The sequence below is a fragment of the Salmo salar genome, unplaced genomic scaffold (assembly GCF_965601325.2).
Source record: "Salmo salar unplaced genomic scaffold, fSalSal1 ptg000467l, whole genome shotgun sequence".
Classification (NCBI taxonomy): domain Eukaryota; kingdom Metazoa; phylum Chordata; class Actinopteri; order Salmoniformes; family Salmonidae; genus Salmo; species Salmo salar.
In genome coordinates, this window is record NW_027675395.1 from 414332 (window position 1) to 437054 (window position 22723).

Here is a 22723-nt window from a genome sequence, read left to right on the forward strand (position 1 = left end):
AACCACTAGGCTACCTGCCGCCCCTCCACTCTAACCACTAGGCTACCTGCCGCCCCCCCACTCTAACCACTAGGCTACCTGCCGCCCCCCCACTCTAACCACTAGGCTACCTGCCGGCCCTCCACTCTAACAACTAGGCTACCTGCCGCCCCTCCACTCTAACCATTAGGCTACCTGCCGGCCCTCCACTCTAACAACTAGGGTACCTGCCGCCCCTCCACTCTAACCACTAGGCTACCTGCCTCCCTTCCACTCTAATCACTAGGCTTCCTGTCGCCCCTCCACTCTAACCACTAGGTTACCTGCCGTCCCTCCACTCTAACCACTAGGCTACCTGCCGCCACACCACTCTAACCACTAGGCTACCAGCCTCCCCTCCACTCTAAATACTAGGCTCCCTGCCACCCCTCCACTCTAACCACTAGGCTACCGTTCCGCCCCTCCACTCTAACCACTAGGCTACCTGCCGTCCCTCCACTCTGACCACTAGGCTACCTGCCTCCCCTCCACTCTAATCACTAGGCTACCTGCCGCCCCTCCACTCTAACCACTAGGCTACCTGCCGCCCCTCCACTCTAACCACTAGGCTACCTGCCGCCCCTCCACTCTAACCACTAGGCTACCTGCCGCCCCTCCAATCTAACCACTAGGCTACCTGCCGCACCTCCACTCTAACCACTAGGTTACCTGCCACCCCTCCACTCTAACCACTAGGCTACCTGCCGTCCTTCCACTCTAACCACTAGGCTACCTGCTGCCACCCCACTCTAACCACTAGACTACCTGCCTCCCCTCCACTCTAATCACTAGGCTCCCTGCCGCCCCTCCACTCTAACCACTAGGCTTCCTGTCGCCCCTCAACTCTAACCACTAGGTTACCTGCCGTCACTCAACTCTAACCACTAGGCTACCTGCTGATCTTCCACTCTAACCACTAGGCTACCTGCCGCCCCTCCACTCTAACTACTAGTTTACCTGCCGCCCCTCCACTCTAACCACTAGGCTACCTGCCGCCCCTCCACTCTAACCACTAGGCTACCTGCCGCCCCTCCACTAAAACCACTAGGCTACCTGCCGCCCCTCCACTAAAACCACTAGGCTACCTGCCGCCCTTCCACTCTAACCACTAGGCTACCTGCCGTCCCTCCACTCTAACCACTAGGCTACCTGCCGTCCCTCCACTCTAACCACTAGGCTACCTGCCGCCACACCACTCTAACCACTAGGCTACCTGCCGCCTCTCCACTCTAACCACTAGGCTACCTGCCGCCACCCCACTCTAACAAATAGGCTACCTGCCGTCCCTCCACTCTAACCACTAGGCTACCTGCCTCCACACCACTCTAACCACTAGGCTACCTGCCTCCCCTCCACTCTAATCACTAGGCTACCTGCCGCCCCTCCACTCTAACCACTAGGCTACCTGCCGCCCCTCCAATCTAACCACTAGGCTACCTGCCGCCCCTCCACTCTAACCACTAGGCTACCTGCCGCCCCCCCACTCTAACCACTAGGCTACCTGCCGGCCCTCCACTCTAACAACTAGGCTACCTGCCGCCCCTCCACTCTAACCACTAGGCTACCTGCCGGCCCTCCACTCTAACAACTAGGGTACCTGCCGCCCCTCCACTCTAACCACTAGGCTACCTGCCTCCCTTCCACTCTAATCACTAGGCTTCCTGTCGCCCCTCCACTCTAACCACTAGGTTACCTGCCGTCCCTCCACTCTAACCACTAGGCTACCTGCCGCCACACCACTCTAACCACTAGGCTACCTGCCGTCCCTCCACTCTGACCACTAGGCTACCTGCCTCCCCTCCACTCTAATCACTAGGCTACCTGCCGCCCCTCCACTCTAACCACTAGGCTACCTGCCGCCCCTCCACTCTAACCACTAGGCTACCTGCCGCCCCTCCACTCTAACCACTAGGCTACCTGCCGCACCTCCACTCTAACCACTAGGTTACCTGCCACCCCTCCACTCTAACCACTAGGCTACCTGCCGTCCTTCCACTCTAACCACTAGGCTACCTGCTGCCACCCCACTCTAACCACTAGGCTACCTGCCGTCCCTCCACTCTAACCACTAGACTACCTGCCTCCCCTCCACTCTAATCACTAGGCTCCCTGCCGCCCCTCCACTCTAACCACTAGGCTTCCTGTCGCCCCTCAACTCTAACCACTAGGTTACCTGCCGTCACTCAACTCTAACCACTAGGCTACCTGCTGATCTTCCACTCTAACCATTAGGCTACCTGCCGCCCCTCCACTCTAACCACTAGGCTACCTGCCGCCCCTCCACTCTAACCACTAGGCTACCTGCCGCCCCTCCACTAAAACCACTAGGCTACCTGCCGCCCTTCCACTCTAACCACTAGGCTACCTGCCGTCCCTCCACTCTAACCACTAGGCTACCTGCCGCCACACCAATCTAACCACTAGGCTACCTGCCTCCCCTCCACTCTAAATACTAGGCTCCCTGCCACCCCTCCACTCTAACCAATAGGCTACCTGCCGTCCCTCCACTCTAACCACTAGGCTACCTGCCGTCCCTCCACTCTAACCACTAGGCTACCTGCCTCCCCTCCACTCTAATCACTAGGCTACCTGCCGCCCCTCCACTCTAACCACTAGGCTACCTGCCGCCCCTCCACTCTAACCACTAGGCTACCTGCCACCCCCCCACTCTAACCACTAGGCTACCTGCCGGCCCTCCACTCTAACAACTAGGCTACCTGCCGCCCCTCCACTCTAACCACTAGGCTACCTGCCTCCCTTCCACTCTAATCACTAGGCTACCTGCCGCCCCTCCACTCTAACCACTAGGCTACCTGCCGCCCCTCCACTCTAACCACTAGGCTACCTGCCGCCCCTCCACTCTAACCACTAGGCTACCTGCCGCCCCTCCACTCTAACCACTAGGCTACCTGCCGCCCCTCCACTCTAACCACTAGGCTACCTGCCGCCCTTCCACTCTAACCACTAGGCTACCTGCCGTCCCTCCACTCTAACCACTAGGCTACCTGCCGCCACACCACTCTAACCACTAGGCTACCTGCCGCCTCTCCACTCTAACCACTAGGCTACCTGCCGCCACCCCACTCTAACAAATAGGCTACCTGCCGCCACACCACTCTAACCACTAGGCTACCTGCCGCCACACCACTCTAACCACTAGGCTACCTGCCTCCCCTCCACTCTAATCACTAGGCTACCTGCCGCCCCTCCACTCTAACCACTAGGCTACCTGCCGCCCCTCCACTCTAACCACTAGGCTACCTGCCGCCCCTCCACTCTAACCACTAGGCTACCTGCCGCCCCTCCACTCTAACCACTAGGCTACCTGCCGCCCCTCCACTCTAACCACTAGGCTACCTGCCGCCCCCCCACTCTAACCACTAGGCTACCTGCCGCCCCCCCACTCTAACCACTAGGCTACCTGCCGGCCCTCCACTCTAACAACTAGGCTACCTGCCGCCCCTCCACTCTAACCATTAGGCTACCTGCCGGCCCTCCACTCTAACAACTAGGGTACCTGCCGCCCCTCCACTCTAACCACTAGGCTACCTGCCTCCCTTCCACTCTAATCACTAGGCTTCCTGTCGCCCCTCCACTCTAACCACTAGGTTACCTGCCGTCCCTCCACTCTAACCACTAGGCTACCTGCCGCCACACCACTCTAACCACTAGGCTACCAGCCTCCCCTCCACTCTAAATACTAGGCTCCCTGCCACCCCTCCACTCTAACCACTAGGCTACCGTTCCGCCCCTCCACTCTAACCACTAGGCTACCTGCCGTCCCTCCACTCTGACCACTAGGCTACCTGCCTCCCCTCCACTCTAATCACTAGGCTACCTGCCGCCCCTCCACTCTAACCACTAGGCTACCTGCCGCCCCTCCACTCTAACCACTAGGCTACCTGCCGCCCCTCCACTCTAACCACTAGGCTACCTGCCGCCCCTCCAATCTAACCACTAGGCTACCTGCCGCACCTCCACTCTAACCACTAGGTTACCTGCCACCCCTCCACTCTAACCACTAGGCTACCTGCCGTCCTTCCACTCTAACCACTAGGCTACCTGCTGCCACCCCACTCTAACCACTAGACTACCTGCCTCCCCTCCACTCTAATCACTAGGCTCCCTGCCGCCCCTCCACTCTAACCACTAGGCTTCCTGTCGCCCCTCAACTCTAACCACTAGGTTACCTGCCGTCACTCAACTCTAACCACTAGGCTACCTGCTGATCTTCCACTCTAACCACTAGGCTACCTGCCGCCCCTCCACTCTAACTACTAGTTTACCTGCCGCCCCTCCACTCTAACCACTAGGCTACCTGCCGCCCCTCCACTCTAACCACTAGGCTACCTGCCGCCCCTCCACTAAAACCACTAGGCTACCTGCCGCCCATCCACTAAAACCACTAGGCTACCTGCCGCCCTTCCACTCTAACCACTAGGCTACCTGCCGTCCCTCCACTCTAACCACTAGGCTACCTGCCGTCCCTCCACTCTAACCACTAGGCTACCTGCCGCCACACCACTCTAACCACTAGGCTACCTGCCGCCTCTCCACTCTAACCACTAGGCTACCTGCCGCCACCCCACTCTAACAAATAGGCTACCTGCCGTCCCTCCACTCTAACCACTAGGCTACCTGCCGCCACACCACTCTAACCACTAGGCTACCTGCCTCCCCTCCACTCTAATCACTAGGCTACCTGCCGCCCCTCCACTCTAACCACTAGGCTACCCATCGCCCCTCCAATCTAACCACTAGGCTACCTGCCGCCCCTCCACTCTAACCACTAGGCTACCTGCCGCCCCCCCACTCTAACCACTAGGCTACCTGCCGGCCCTCCACTCTAACAACTAGGCTACCTGCCGCCCCTCCACTCTAACCACTAGGCTACCTGCCGGCCCTCCACTCTAACAACTAGGGTACCTGCCGCCCCTCCACTCTAACCACTAGGCTACCTGCCTCCCTTCCACTCTAATCACTAGGCTTCCTGTCGCCCCTCCACTCTAACCACTAGGTTACCTGCCGTCCCTCCACTCTAACCACTAGGCTACCTGCCGCCACACCACTCTAACCACTAGGCTACCTGCCGTCCCTCCACTCTGACCACTAGGCTACCTGCCTCCCCTCCACTCTAATCACTAGGCTACCTGCCGCCCCTCCACTCTAACCACTAGGCTACCTGCCGCCCCTCCACTCTAACCACTAGGCTACCTGCCGCCCCTCCACTCTAACCACTAGGCTACCTGCCGCACCTCCACTCTAACCACTAGGTTACCTGCCACCCCTCCACTCTAACCACTAGGCTACCTGCCGTCCTTCCACTCTAACCACTAGGCTACCTGCTGCCACCCCACTCTAACCACTAGGCTACCTGCCGTCCCTCCACTCTAACCACTAGACTACCTGCCTCCCCTCCACTCTAATCACTAGGCTCCCTGCCGCCCCTCCACTCTAACCACTAGGCTTCCTGTCGCCCCTCAACTCTAACCACTAGGTTACCTGCCGTCACTCAACTCTAACCACTAGGCTACCTGCTGATCTTCCACTCTAACCATTAGGCTACCTGCCGCCCCTCCACTCTAACCACTAGGCTACCTGCCGCCCCTCCACTCTAACCACTAGGCTACCTGCCGCCCCTCCACTAAAACCACTAGGCTACCTGCCGCCCTTCCACTCTAACCACTAGGCTACCTGCCGTCCCTCCACTCTAACCACTAGGCTACCTGCCGCCACACCAATCTAACCACTAGGCTACCTGCCTCCCCTCCACTCTAAATACTAGGCTCCCTGCCACCCCTCCACTCTAACCAATAGGCTACCTGCCGTCCCTCCACTCTAACCACTAGGCTACCTGCCGTCCCTCCACTCTAACCACTAGGCTACCTGCCTCCCCTCCACTCTAATCACTAGGCTACCTGCCGCCCCTCCACTCTAACCACTAGGCTACCTGCCGCCCCTCCACTCTAACCACTAGGCTACCTGCCACCCCCCCACTCTAACCACTAGGCTACCTGCCGGCCCTCCACTCTAACAACTAGGCTACCTGCCGCCCCTCCACTCTAACCACTAGGCTACCTGCCTCCCTTCCACTCTAATCACTAGGCTTCCTGTCGCCCCTCCACTCTAACCACTAGGCTACCTGCCGTCACTCCACTCTAACCACTAGGCTTCCTGTCGCCACTCCACTCTAACCACTAGGCTATCTGCCGTCCCTCCACTCTAACCACTAGGCTACCTGCCGCCACACCACTCTAACCACTAGGCTACCTGCCTCCCCTCCACTCTAAATACTAGGCTCCCTGCCACCCCTCCACTCTAACCACTAGGCTACCGTTCCGCCCCTCCACTCTAACCACTAGGCTACCTGCCATTCCCTCCACTCTAACCACTAGGCTACCTGCCTCCCCTCCACTCTAATCACTAGGCTACCTGCCGCACCTCCACTCTAACCACTAGGCTACCTGCTGCCCCTCCACTCTAACCACTAGGCTACCTGCCGCCCCTCCACTCTAACCACTAGACTACCTGCCGCCCACCACTCTAACCACTAGGTTAACTGCCGTCCCTCCACTCTAACCACTAGGCTACCTGCCTCCCCTCCACTCTAACCACTAGGCTACCTGCCGCCCCTCCACTCTAACCACTAGGCTACCTGCCGCCCCTCCACTCTAACCACTAGGCTACCTGCCGCCCCTCCACTCTAACCACTAGGCTACCTGCCGTCCCTCCACTCTAACCACTAGGCTACCTGCCGCCCATCCACTCTAAGCACTAGGCTACCTGCCGCCCCTCCACTCTAACCACTAGGCTACCTGCCGTCCCTCCACTCTAACCACTAGGCTACCTGCCGCCACACCACTCTAACCACTAGGCTACCTGCCTCCCCTCCACTCTAAATACTAGGCTCCCTGCCACCCCTCCACTCTAACCACTAGGCTACCGTGCCGCCCCTCCACTCTAACCACTAGGCTACCTGCCGTCCCTCCACTCTAACCACTAGGCTACCTGCCTCCCCTCCACTCTAATCACTAGGCAACCTGCCGCCCCTCCACTCTAACCACTAGGCTACCTGCCGCCCCTCCACTCTAACCACTAATTTACCTGCCGGCCCTCCACTCTAACCACTAGGCTACCTGCCGCCTCTCCACTCTAACCACTAGGCTTCCTGTCGCCCCTCCACTCTAACCACTAGGTTAACTGCCGTCACTCCACTCTAACCACTAGGCTTCCTGTCGCCCCTCCACTCTAACCACTAGGTTACCTGCCGTCACTCCACTCTAACCACTAGGCTACCTGCCGATCCTCCACTCTAACCACTAGGCTACCTGCCGCCCCTCCACTCTAACCACTAGTTTACCTGCCGGCCCTCCACTCTGACCACTAGGCTACCTGCCGCCCCTCCACTCTAACTACTAGGCTACCTGCCGCCCCTCCACTCTAACCACTAGGCTACCTGCCGTCCCTCCACTCTAACCACTAGGCTACCTGCCGCCACACCACTCTAACCACTAGGCTACCTGCCTCCCTTCCACTCTAAATAGTAGGCTCCCTGCCACCCCTCAACTCTAACCACTAGGCTACCGTTCCGCCCCTCCACTCTAACCACTAGGCTACCTGCCGTCCCTCCACTCTAACCACTAGGCTACCTGCCTCCCCTCCACTCTAATCACTAGGCTACCTGCCGCCCCTCCACTCTAACCACTAGGCTACCTGCCGCCCCTCCACTCTAACCACTAGGCTACCTGCCGCCCCTCCACTCTAACCACTAGGCTACCTGCCGCCCCTCCACTCTAACCACTAGACTACCTGCCGCCCACCACTCTAACCACTAGGTTAACTGCCGTCCCTCCACTCTAACCACTAGGCTACCTGCCGCCCCTCCACTCTAACCACTAGGCTACCTGCCGCACCTCCACTCTAACCACTAGGTTACCTGCCACCCCTCCACTCTAACCACTAGGCTACATGCCGTCCTTCCACTCTAACCACTAGGCTACCAGCCGCCACCCCACTCTAACCACTAGGCTACCTGCCGTCCCTCCACTCTAACCACTAGGCTACCTGCCGCCACACCACTCTAACCACTAGGCTTCCTGTCGCCCCTCCACTCTAACCACTAGGTTACCTGCCGTCACTCCACTCTAACCACTAGGCTACCTGCCGATCCTCCACTCTAACCACTAGGCTACCTGCCGCCCCTCCACTCTAACCACTAGTTTACCTGCCGACCCTCCACTATAACCACTAGGCTACCTGCCGCCCCTCCATTCTAACCACTAGGCTACCTGCCGCCCCTCCACTCTAACCACTAGGCTACCTGCCGCCCCTCCACTCTAACCACTAGGCTACCTGCCGTCCCTCCACTCTAACCACTAGGCTACCTGCCGCCCCTACACTCTAACCACTAGGCTTCCTGTCGCCCCTCCACTCTAACCACTAGGTTACCTGCCGGCCCTCCACTCTAACCACTAGGCTACCTGCCGCCCCTCCACTCTAACCACTAGCCTACCTGCCGCCCCTCCACTCTAACCACTATTTTACCACTATTTTACACAATGCATTTTCTTTTTACTACCACTGTAAGTCCAAGTATTGGATTCAGAGTTTGATCAGAGTTTGATCAATCTAGGCTCCCTGCCACCCCTCCACTCTAACCACTAGGCTACCCTGCCGCCCCTCCACTCTAACCAATAGGCTACCTGCCGTCCCTCCACTCTAACACTAGGCTACCTGCCACCCCTCCACTCTAACCACTAGGCTTCCTGTCGCCCCTCCACTCTAACCACTAGGTTACCTGCCGTCACTGCACTCTAACCACTAGGCTTCCTGTCGCCCCTCCACTCTAACCACTAGGTTACCTGCCGTCACTCCACTCTAACCACTAGGCTACCTGCCGATCCTCCACTCTAACCACTAGGCTACCTGCCGCCCCTCCACTCTAACCACTAGTTTACCTGCCGGCCCTCCACTCTGACCACTAGGCTACCTGCCGCCCCTCCACTCTAACTACTAGGCTACCTGCCGCCCCTCCACTCTAACCACTAGGCTACCTGCCTCCCCTCCACTCTAAATACTAGGCTCCCTGCCACCCCTCCACTCTAACCACTAGGCTACCCTGCCGCCCCTCCACTCTAACCAATAGGCTACCTGCCGTCCCTCCACTCTAACACTAGGCTACCTGCCACCCCTCCACTCTAACCACTAGTTTACCTGCCGGCCCTCCACTTTAACCACTAGGCTACCTGCCGCCCCTCCACTCTAAATAGTAGGCTCCCTGCCACCCCTCCACTCTAACCACTAGGCTACCGTTCCGCCCCTCCACTCTAACCACTAGGCTACCTGCCGTCCTTCCACTCTAACCACTAGGCTACCTGCCGCCACCCCACTCTAAGCACTAGGCTACCTGCCGCCCCTCCACTCTAACCACTAGGCTACCTGCCGTCCCTCCACTCTAACCACTAGGCTACCTGCCGCCCCTCCACTCTAACCACTAGGCTACCTGCGGCCCCTTCACTCTAACCACTAGGCTACCTGCCGCCCCTCCACTCTAACCACTAGGCTACCTGCCGCCCCTCCACTCTAACCACTAGGCTACCTGCCGCCCCTCCACTCTAACCACTAGGCTACCTGCCGCCCCTCCACTCTAACCACTAGGCTACCTGCCGCCCCTCCACTCTAACCACTAGGCTACCTGCCGTCCCTCCACTCTAACCACTAGGCTACCTGCCGCCACACCACTCTAACCACTAGGCTACCTGCCTCCCCTCCACTCTAAATACTAGGCTCCCTGCCACCCCTCCACTCTAACCACTAGGCTACCGTGCCGCCCCTCTACTCTAACCACTAGGCTACCTGCCGTCCCTCCACTCTAACCACTAGGCTACCTGCCTCCCCTCCACTCTAATCACTAGGCAACCTGCCGCCCCTCCACTCTAACCACTAGGCTACCTGCCGCCCCTCCACTCTAACCACTAGGCTACCTGCCGCCCCTCCACTCTAACCACTAGACTACCTGCCGCCCACCACTCTAACCACTAGGTTAACTGCCGTCCCTCCACTCTAACCACTAGGCTACCTGTCGCCCCTCCACTAACCACTAGGCTACCTGCCTAACCTCCACTCGAACCACTATGTTACCTGCCACCCCTCCACTCTAACCACTAGGCTACCTGCCGTCCTTCCACTCTAACCACTAGGCTACCTGCCGCCACCCCACTCTAACCACTAGGCAACCTGCCGTCCCTCCACTCTAACCACTAGGCTACCTGCCACCACACCACTCTAACCACTAGGCTCCCTGCCGCCCCTCCACTCTAACCACTAGGCTACCTGCCGTCCCTCCACTCTAACCACTAGGCTACCTGCCGCCCCTCCACTCTAACCACTAGGTTAACTGCCGTCACTCCACTCTAACCACTAGGCTTCCTGTCGCCCCTCCACTCTGACCACTAGGCTACCTTCCTCCCCTCCACTCTAAATACTAGGCTCCCTGCAACCCCTCCACTCTAACCACTAATTTACCTGCCGGCCCTCCACTCTAACCACTAGGCTACCTGCCGCCTCTCCACTCTAACCACTAGGCTTCCTGTCGCCCCTCCACTCTAACCACTAGGTTAACTGCCGTCACTCCACTCTAACCACTAGGCTTCCTGTCGCCCCTCCACTCTGACCACTAGGCTACCTGCCGCCCCTCCACTCTAACTACTAGGCTACCTGCCGCCCCTCCACTCTAACCACTAGGCTACCTGCCGCCCCTCCACTCTAACCACTTGGCTACCTGCTGTCCCTCCACTCTAACCACTAGGCTACCTGCCGCCACACCACTCTAACCACTAGGCTACCTGCCTCCCTTCCACTCTAAATAGTAGGCTCCCTGCCACCCCTCCACTCTAACCACTAGGCTACCGTTCCGCCCCTCCACTCTAACCACTAGGCTACCTGCCGTCCCTCCACTCTAACCACTAGGCTACCTGCCTCCCCTCCACTCTAATCACTAGGCTACCTGCCGCCCCTCCACTCTAACCACTAGGCTACCTGCCGCCCCTCCACTCTAACCACTAGGCTACCTGCCGCCCCTCCACTCTAACCACTAGGTTAACTGCCGTCCCTCCACTCTAACCACTAGGCTACCTGCCGCCCCTCCACTCTAACCACTCGGCTACCTGCCGCACCTCCACTCTAACCACTAGGTTACCTGCCACCCCTCCACTCTAACCACTAGGCTACATGCCGTCCTTCCACTCTAACCACTAGGCTACCAGCCGCCACCCCACTCTAACCACTAGGCTACCTGCCGTCCCTCCACTCTAACCACTAGGCTACCTGCCGCCACACCACTCTAACCACTAGGCTACCTGCCTCCCCTCCACTCTAATCACTAGGCTCCCTGGCGCCCCTCCACTCTAACCACTAGGCTACCTGCCGATCCTCCACTCTAACCACTAGGCTACCTGCCGCCCCTCCACTCTAACCACTAGTTTACCTGCCGGCCCTCCACTCTAACCACTAGGCTACCTGCCGCCCCTCCATTCTAACCACTAGGCTACCTGCCGCCCCTCCACTCTAACCACTAGGCTACCTGCCGCCCCTCCACTCTAACCACTAGGCTACCTGCCGCCCCTCCACTCTAACCACTAGGCTACCTGCCGCCCCTCCACTCTAACCACTAGGCTACCTGCCGTCCCTCCACTCTAACCACTAGGCTACCTGCCGCCCCTACACTCTAACCACTAGGCTTCCTGTCGCCCCTCCACTCTAACCACTAGGTTACCTGCCGTCACTCCACTCTAACCACTAGTTTACCTGCCGGCCCTCCACTCTAACCACTAGGCTACCTGCCGCCCCTCCACTCTAACCACTAGTTTACCTGCCGGCCCTCCACTCTAACCACTAGGCTACCTGCCGCCCCTCCACTCTAACCACTAGGCTACCTGCCGCCCCTCCACTCTAACCACTAGGCTACCTGCCGCCCCTCCACTCTAACCACTAGGCTACCTGCCTCCCCTCCACTCTAAATACTAGGCTCCCTGCCACCCCTCCACTCTAACCACTAGGCTACCCTGCCGCCCCTCCACTCTAACCAATAGGCTACCTGCCGTCCCTCCACTCTAACACTAGGCTACCTGCCACCCCTCCACTCTAACCACTAGGCTTCCTGTCGCCCCTCCACTCTAACCACTAGGTTACCTGCCGTCACTGCACTCTAACCACTAGGCTTCCTGTCGCCCCTCCACTCTAACCACTAGGTTACCTGCCGTCACTCCACTCTAACCACTAGGCTACCTGCCGATCCTCCACTCTAACCACTAGGCTACCTGCCGCCCCTCCACTCTAACCACTAGTTTACCTGCCGGCCCTCCACTCTGACCACTAGGCTACCTGCCGCCCCTCCACTCTAACTACTAGGCTACCTGCCGCCCCTCCACTCTAACCACTAGGCTACCTGCCTCCCCTCCACTCTAAATACTAGGCTCCCTGCCACCCCTCCACTCTAACCACTAGGCTACCCTGCCGCCCCTCCACTCTAACCAATAGGCTACCTGCCGTCCCTCCACTCTAACACTAGGCTACCTGCCACCCCTCCACTCTAACCACTAGTTTACCTGCCGGCCCTCCACTTTAACCACTAGGCTACCTGCCGTCCCTCCACTCTAACCACTAGGCTACCTGCCTCCCCTCCACTCTAATCACTAGGCTACCTGCCGCCCCTCCACTCTAACCACTAGGCTACCGTGCCGCCCCTCCACTCTAACCACTAGGCTACCTGCCGTCCCTCAACTCTAACCACTAGGCTACCTGCCTCCCCTCCACTCTAATCACTAGGCTACCTGCCGCCCCTCCACTCTAACCACTAGGCTACCTGCCGCCCCTCCACTCTAACCACTAGACTACCTGCCGCCCACCACTCTAACCACTAGGCTACCTGCCGGCCCTCCACTCTAACAACTAGGCTACCTGCCGCCCCTCCACTCTAACCACTAGGCTACCTGCCTCCCTTCCACTCTAATCACTAGGCTTCCTGTCGCCCCTCCACTCTAACCACTAGGTTACCTGCCGTCACTCCACTCTAACCACTAGGCTTCCTGTCGCCCCTCCACTCTAACCACTAGGCTATCTGCCGTCCCTCCACTCTAACCACTAGGCTACCTGCCGCCACACCACTCTAACCACTAGGCTACCTGCCTCCCCTCCACTCTAAATACTAGGCTCCCTGCCACCCCTCCACTCTAACCACTAGGCTACCGTTCCGCCCCTCCACTCTAACCACTAGGCTACCTGCCGTCCCTCCACTCTGACCACTAGGCTACCTGCCTCCCCTCCACTCTAATCACTAAGCTACCTGCCGCCCCTCCACTCTAACCACTAGGCTACCTGCCGCACCTCCACTCTAACCACTAGGTTACCTGCCACCCCTCCACTCTAACCACTAGGCTACCTGCCGTCCTTCCACTCTAACCACTAGGCTACCTGCTGCCACCCCACTCTAACCACTAGGCTACCTGCCGTCCCTCCACTCTAACCACTAGACTACCTGCCTCCCATCCACTCTAATCACTAGGCTCCCTGCCGCCCCTCCACTCTAACCACTAGGCTTCCTGCCACCCCTCCACTCTAACCACTAGTTTACCTGCCGGCCCTCCACTTTAACCACTAGGCTACCTGCCGTCCCTCCACTCTAACCACTAGGCTACCTGCCGCCCCTCCACTCTAACCACTAGACTACCTGCCGCCCACCACTCTAACCACTAGGTTAACTGCCGGCCCTGCTCTCTAACCACTAGGCTACCTGCCGCCCCTCCACTCTAACCACTAGGCTACCTGCCGCACCTCCACTCTAACCACTAGGTTACCTGCCACCCCTCCACTCTAACCACTAGGCTACCTGCCGGCCCTCCACTCTAACAACTAGGCTACCTGCCGCCCCTCCACTCTAACCACTAGGCTACCTGCCTCCCTTCCACTCTAATCACTAGGCTTCCTGTCGCCCCTCCACTCTAACCACTAGGTTACCTGCCGTCACTCCACTCTAACCACTAGGCTTCCTGTCGCCCCTCCACTCTAACCACTAGGCTATCTGCCGTCCCTCCACTCTAACCACTAGGCTACCTGCCGCCACACCACTCTAACCACTAGGCTACCTGCCTCCCCTCCACTCTAAATACTAGGCTCCCTGCCACCCCTCCACTCTAACCACTAGGCTACCGTTCCGCCCCTCCACTCTAACCACTAGGCTACCTGCCGTCCCTCCACTCTGACCACTAGGCTACCTGCCTCCCCTCCACTCTAATCACTAAGCTACCTGCCGCCCCTCCACTCTAACCACTAGGCTACCTGCCGCACCTCCACTCTAACCACTAGGTTACCTGCCACCCCTCCACTCTAACCACTAGGCTACCTGCCGTCCTTCCACTCTAACCACTAGGCTACCTGCTGCCACCCCACTCTAACCACTAGGCTACCTGCCGTCCCTCCACTCTAACCACTAGACTACCTGCCTCCCATCCACTCTAATCACTAGGCTCCCTGCCGCCCCTCCACTCTAACCACTAGGCTTCCTGCCACCCCTCCACTCTAACCACTAGTTTACCTGCCGGCCCTCCACTTTAACCACTAGGCTACCTGCCGTCCCTCCACTCTAACCACTAGGCTACCTGCCGCCCCTCCACTCTAACCACTAGACTACCTGCCGCCCACCACTCTAACCACTAGGTTAACTGCCGGCCCTGCTCTCTAACCACTAGGCTACCTGCCGCCCCTCCACTCTAACCACTAGGCTACCTGCCGCACCTCCACTCTAACCACTAGGTTACCTGCCACCCCTCCACTCTAACCACTAGGCTACCTGCCGGCCCTCCACTCTAACAACTAGGCTACCTGCCGCCCCTCCACTCTAACCACTAGGCTACCTGCCTCCCTTCCACTCTAATCACTAGGCTTCCTGTCGCCCCTCCACTCTAACCACTAGGTTACCTGCCGTCACTCCACTCTAACCACTAGGCTTCCTGTCGCCCCTCCACTCTAACCACTAGGCTATCTGCCGTCCCTCCACTCTAACCACTAGGCTACCTGCCGCCACACCACTCTAGCCACTAGGCTACCTGCCTCCCCTCCACTCTAAATACTAGGCTCCCTGCCACCCCTCCACTCTAACCACTAGGCTACCCTGCCGCCCCTCCACTCTAACCAATAGGCTACCTGCCGTCCCTCCACTCTAACACTAGGCTACCTGCCACCCCTCCACTCTAACCACTAGGCTTCCTGTCGCCCCTCCACTCTAACCACTAGGTTACCTGCCGTCACTGCACTCTAACCACTAGGCTTCCTGTCGCCCCTCCACTCTAACCACTAGGTTACCTGCCGTCACTCCACTCTAACCACTAGGCTACCTGCCGATCCTCCACTCTAACCACTAGGCTACCTGCCGCCCCTCCACTCTAACCACTAGTTTACCTGCCGGCCCTCCACTCTGACCACTAGGCTACCTGCCGCCCCTCCACTCTAACTACTAGGCTACCTGCCGCCCCTCCACTCTAACCACTAGGCTACCTGCCTCCCCTCCACTCTAAATACTAGGCTCCCTGCCACCCCTCCACTCTAACCACTAGGCTACCCTGCCGCCCCTCCACTCTAACCAATAGGCTACCTGCCGTCCCTCCACTCTAACACTAGGCTACCTGCCACCCCTCCACTCTAACCACTAGTTTACCTGCCGGCCCTCCACTTTAACCACTAGGCTACCTGCCGTCCCTCCACTCTAACCACTAGGCTACCTGCCTCCCCTCCACTCTAATCACTAGGCTACCTGCCGCCCCTCCACTCTAACCACTAGGCTACCGTGCCGCCCCTCCACTCTAACCACTAGGCTACCTGCCGTCCCTCAACTCTAACCACTAGGCTACCTGCCTCCCCTCCACTCTAATCACTAGGCTACCTGCCGCCCCTCCACTCTAACCACTAGGCTACCTGCCGCCCCTCCACTCTAACCACTAGACTACCTGCCGCCCACCACTCTAACCACTAGGCTACCTGCCGGCCCTCCACTCTAACAACTAGGCTACCTGCCGCCCCTCCACTCTAACCACTAGGCTACCTGCCTCCCTTCCACTCTAATCACTAGGCTTCCTGTCGCCCCTCCACTCTAACCACTAGGTTACCTGCCGTCACTCCACTCTAACCACTAGGCTTCCTGTCGCCCCTCCACTCTAACCACTAGGCTATCTGCCGTCCCTCCACTCTAACCACTAGGCTACCTGCCGCCACACCACTCTAACCACTAGGCTACCTGCCTCCCCTCCACTCTAAATACTAGGCTCCCTGCCACCCCTCCACTCTAACCACTAGGCTACCGTTCCGGCCCTCCACTCTAACCACTAGGCTACCTGCCGTCCCTCCACTCTGACCACTAGGCTACCTGCCTCCCCTCCACTCTAATCACTAAGCTACCTGCCGCCCCTCCAGTCTAACCACTAGGCTACCTGCCGCACCTCCACTCTAACCACTAGGTTACCTGCCACCCCTCCACTCTAACCACTAGGCTACCTGCCGTCCTTCCACTCTAACCACTAGGCTACCTGCTGCCACCCCACTCTAACCACTAGGCTACCTGCCGTCCCTCCACTCTAACCACTAGACTACCTGCCTCCCATCCACTCTAATCACTAGGCTCCCTGCCGCCCCTCCACTCTAACCACTAGGCTTCCTGCCACCCCTCCACTCTAACCACTAGTTTACCTGCCGGCCCTCCACTTTAACCACTAGGCTACCTGCCGTCCCTCCACTCTAACCACTAGGCTACCTGCCGCCCCTCCACTCTAACCACTAGACTACCTGCCGCCCACCACTCTAACCACTAGGTTAACTGCCGGCCCTGCTCTCTAACCACTAGGCTACCTGCCGCCCCTCCACTCTAACCACTAGGCTACCTGCCGCACCTCCACTCTAACCACTAGGTTACCTGCCACCCCTCCACTCTAACCACTAGGCTACCTGCCGGCCCTCCACTCTAACAACTAGGCTACCTGCCGCCCCTCCACTCTAACCACTAGGCTACCTGCCTCCCTTCCACTCTAATCACTAGGCTTCCTGTCGCCCCTCCACTCTAACCACTAGGTTACCTGCCGTCACTCCACTCTAACCACTAGGCTTCCTGTCGCCCCTCCACTCTAACCACTAGGCTATCTGCCGTCCCTCCACTCTAACCACTAGGCTACCTGCCGCCACACCACTCTAGCCACTAGGCTACCTGCCTCCCCTCCACTCTAAATTCTAGGCTCCCTGCCACCCCTCCACTCTAACCACTAGGCTACCGTTCCGCCCCTCCACTCTAACCACTAGGCTACCTGCCGTCCCTCCACTCTGACCACTAGGCTACCTGCCTCCCCTCCACTCTAATCACTAGGCTACCTGCCGCCCCTCCACTCTAACCACTAGGCTACCTGCCGCCCCTCCACTCTAACCACTAAGCTACCTGCCGCCCCTCCACTCTAACCACTAGGCTACCTGCCGCACCTCCACTCTAACCACTAGGTTACCTGCCACCCCTCCACTCTAACCACTAGGCTACCTGCCGTCCTTCCACTCTAACCACTAGGCTACCTGCTGCCACCCCACTCTAACCACTAGGCTACCTGCCGTCCCTCCACTCTAACCACTAGACTACCTGCCTCCCCTCCACTCTAATCACTAGGCTCCCTGCCGCCCCTCCACTCTAACCACTAGGCTTCCTGTCGCCCCTCAACTCTAACCACTAGGTTACCTGCCGTCACTCAACTCTAACCACTAGGCTACCTGCTGATCCTCCACTCTAACCACTAGGCTACCTGCCGCCCCTCCACTCTAACCACTAGTTTACCTGCCGGCCCTCCACTCTAACCACTAGGCTACCTGCCGCCCCTCCACTCTAACCACTAGGCTACCTGCCGCCCCTCCACTCTAACCACTAGGCTACCTGCCGCCCCTCCACTAAAACCACTAGGCTACCTGCCGCCCTTCCACTCTAACCACTAGGCTACCTGCCGTCCCTCCACTCTAACCACTAGGCTACCTGCCGCCACACCACTCTAACCACTAGGCTACCTGCCTCCCCTCCACTCTAAATACTAGGCTCCCTGCCAACCCTCCACTCTAACCACTAGGCTACCCTGCCGCCCCTCCACTCTAACCACTAGGCTACCTGCCGTCCCTCCACTCTAACCACTAGGCTACCTGCCTCCCCTCCACTCTAATCACTAGGCTACCTGCCGCCCCTCCACTCTAACCACTAGGCTACCTGCCGCCCCTCCACTCTAACCACTAGGCTACCTGCCACCCCCCCACTCTAACCACTAGGCTACCTGCCGGCCCTCCACTCTAACAACTAGGCTACCTGCCGCCCCTCCACTCTAACCACTAGGCTACCTGCCTCCCTTCCACTCTAATCACTAGGCTTCCTGTCGCCCCTCCACTCTAACCACTAGGTTACCTGCCGTCACTCCACTCTAACCACTAGGCTTCCTGTCGCCACTCCACTCTAATCACTAGGCTACCTGCCGCCCCTCCACTCTAACCACTAGGCTACCTGCCGCCCCTCCACTCTAACCACTAGACTACCTGCCGCCCACCACTCTAACCACTAGGTTAACTGCCGGCCCTGCTCTCTAACCACTAGGCTACCTGCCTCCCCTCCACTCTAAATACTAGGCTCCCTGCCACCCCTCCACTCTAACCACTAGGCTACCCTGCCGCCCCTCCACTCTAACCAATAGGCTACCTGCCGTCCCTCCACTCTAACACTAGGCTACCTGCCACCCCTCCACTCTAACCACTAGTTTACCTGCCGGCCCTCCACTTTAACCACTAGGCTACCTGCCGCCCCTCCACTCTAAATAGTAGGCTCCCTGCCACCCCTCCACTCTAACCACTAGGCTACCGTTCCGCCCCTCCACTCTAACCACTAGGCTACCTGCCGTCCTTCCACTCTAACCACTAGGCTACCTGCCGCCACCCCACTCTAAGCACTAGGCTACCTGCCGCCCCTCCACTCTAACCACTAGGCTACCTGCCGTCCCTCCACTCTAACCACTAGGCTACCTGCCGCCCCTCCACTCTAACCACTAGGCTACCTGCGGCCCCTTCACTCTAACCACTAGGCTACCTGCCGCCCCTCCACTCTAACCACTAGGCTACCTGCCGCCCCTCCACTCTAACCACTAGGCTACCTGCCGCCCCTCCACTCTAACCACTAGGCTACCTGCCGCCCCTCCACTCTAACCACTAGGCTACCTGCCGCCCCTCCACTCTAACCACTAGGCTACCTGCCGTCCCTCCACTCTAACCACTAGGCTACCTGCCGCCACACCACTCTAACCACTAGGCTACCTGCCTCCCCTCCACTCTAAATACTAGGCTCCCTGCCACCCCTCCACTCTAACCACTAGGCTACCGTGCCGCCCCTCTACTCTAACCACTAGGCTACCTGCCGTCCCTCCACTCTAACCACTAGGCTACCTGCCTCCCCTCCACTCTAATCACTAGGCAACCTGCCGCCCCTCCACTCTAACCACTAGGCTACCTGCCGCCCCTCCACTCTAACCACTAGGCTACCTGCCGCCCCTCCACTCTAACCACTAGACTACCTGCCGCCCACCACTCTAACCACTAGGTTAACTGCCGTCCCTCCACTCTAACCACTAGGCTACCTGTCGCCCCTCCACTAACCACTAGGCTACCTGCCTAACCTCCACTCGAACCACTATGTTACCTGCCACCCCTCCACTCTAACCACTAGGCTACCTGCCGTCCTTCCACTCTAACCACTAGGCTACCTGCCGCCACCCCACTCTAACCACTAGGCAACCTGCCGTCCCTCCACTCTAACCACTAGGCTACCTGCCACCACACCACTCTAACCACTAGGCTCCCTGCCGCCCCTCCACTCTAACCACTAGGCTACCTGCCGTCCCTCCACTCTAACCACTAGGCTACCTGCCGCCCCTCCACTCTAACCACTAGGTTAACTGCCGTCACTCCACTCTAACCACTAGGCTTCCTGTCGCCCCTCCACTCTGACCACTAGGCTACCTTCCTCCCCTCCACTCTAAATACTAGGCTCCCTGCAACCCCTCCACTCTAACCACTAATTTACCTGCCGGCCCTCCACTCTAACCACTAGGCTACCTGCCGCCTCTCCACTCTAACCACTAGGCTTCCTGTCGCCCCTCCACTCTAACCACTAGGTTAACTGCCGTCACTCCACTCTAACCACTAGGCTTCCTGTCGCCCCTCCACTCTGACCACTAGGCTACCTGCCGCCCCTCCACTCTAACTACTAGGCTACCTGCCGCCCCTCCACTCTAACCACTAGGCTACCTGCCGCCCCTCCACTCTAACCACTTGGCTACCTGCTGTCCCTCCACTCTAACCACTAGGCTACCTGCCGCCACACCACTCTAACCACTAGGCTACCTGCCTCCCTTCCACTCTAAATAGTAGGCTCCCTGCCACCCCTCCACTCTAACCACTAGGCTACCGTTCCGCCCCTCCACTCTAACCACTAGGCTACCTGCCGTCCCTCCACTCTAACCACTAGGCTACCTGCCTCCCCTCCACTCTAATCACTAGGCTACCTGCCGCCCCTCCACTCTAACCACTAGGCTACCTGCCGCCCCTCCACTCTAACCACTAGGCTACCTGCCGCCCCTCCACTCTAACCACTAGGTTAACTGCCGTCCCTCCACTCTAACCACTAGGCTACCTGCCGCCCCTCCACTCTAACCACTCGGCTACCTGCCGCACCTCCACTCTAACCACTAGGTTACCTGCCACCCCTCCACTCTAACCACTAGGCTACATGCCGTCCTTCCACTCTAACCACTAGGCTACCAGCCGCCACCCCACTCTAACCACTAGGCTACCTGCCGTCCCTCCACTCTAACCACTAGGCTACCTGCCGCCACACCACTCTAACCACTAGGCTACCTGCCTCCCCTCCACTCTAATCACTAGGCTCCCTGGCGCCCCTCCACTCTAACCACTAGGCTTCCTGTCGCCCCTCCACTCTAACCACTAGGTTACCTGCCGTCACTCCACTCTAACCACTAGGCTACCTGCCGATCCTCCACTCTAACCACTAGGCTACCTGCCGCCCCTCCACTCTAACCACTAGTTTACCTGCCGGCCCTCCACTCTAACCACTAGGCTACCTGCCGCCCCTCCATTCTAACCACTAGGCTACCTGCCGCCCCTCCACTCTAACCACTAGGCTACCTGCCGCCCCTCCACTCTAACCACTAGGCTACCTGCCGCCCCTCCACTCTAACCACTAGGCTACCTGCCGCCCCTCCACTCTAACCACTAGGCTACCTGCCGTCCCTCCACTCTAACCACTAGGCTACCTGCCGCCACCCCACTCTAAGCACTAGGCTACCTGCCGCCCCTCCACTCTAACCACTAGGCTACCTGCCGTCCCTCCACTCTAACCACTAGGCTACCTGCCGCCCCTCCACTCTAACCACTAGGCTACCTGCGGCCCCTTCACTCTAACCACTAGGCTACCTGCCGCCCCTCCACTCTAACCACTAGGCTACCTGCCGCCCCTCCACTCTAACCACTAGGCTACCTGCCGCCCCTCCACTCTAACCACTAGGCTACCTGCCGCCCCTCCACTCTAACCACTAGGCTACCTGCCGCCCCTCCACTCTAACCACTAGGCTACCTGCCGTCACTCCACTCTAACCACTAGGCTACCTGCCGCCACACCACTCTAACCACTAGGCTACCTGCCTCCCCTCCACTCTAAATACTAGGCTCCCTGCCACCCCTCCACTCTAACCACTAGGCTACCGTGCCGCCCCTCTACTCTAACCACTAGGCTACCTGCCGTCCCTCCACTCTAACCACTAGGCTACCTGCCTCCCCTCCACTCTAATCACTAGGCAACCTGCCGCCCCTCCACTCTAACCACTAGGCTACCTGCCGCCCCTCCACTCTAACCACTAGGCTACCTGCCGCCCCTCCACTCTAACCACTAGACTACCTGCCGCCCACCACTCTAACCACTAGGTTAACTGCCGTCCCTCCACTCTAACCACTAGGCTACCTGTCGCCCCTCCACTAACCACTAGGCTACCTGCCTAACCTCCACTCGAACCACTATGTTACCTGCCACCCCTCCACTCTAACCACTAGGCTACCTGCCGTCCTTCCACTCTAACCACTAGGCTACCTGCCGCCACCCCACTCTAACCACTAGGCAACCTGCCGTCCCTCCACTCTAACCACTAGGCTACCAGCCGCCACCCCACTCTAACCACTAGGCTACCTGCCGTCCCTCCACTCTAACCACTAGGCTACCTGCCGCCACACCACTCTAACCACTAGGCTACCTGCCTCCCCTCCACTCTAATCACTAGGCTCCCTGGCGCCCCTCCACTCTAACCACTAGGCTTCCTGTCGCCCCTCCACTCTAACCACTAGGTTACCTGCCGTCACTCCACTCTAACCACTAGGCTACCTGCCGATCCTCCACTCTAACCACTAGGCTACCTGCCGCCCCTCCACTCTAACCACTAGTTTACCTGCCGGCCCTCCACTCTAACCACTAGGCTACCTGCCGCCCCTCCATTCTAACCACTAGGCTACCTGCCGCCCCTCCACTCTAACCACTAGGCTACCTGCCGCCCCTCCACTCTAACCACTAGGCTACCTGCCGCCCCTCCACTCTAAC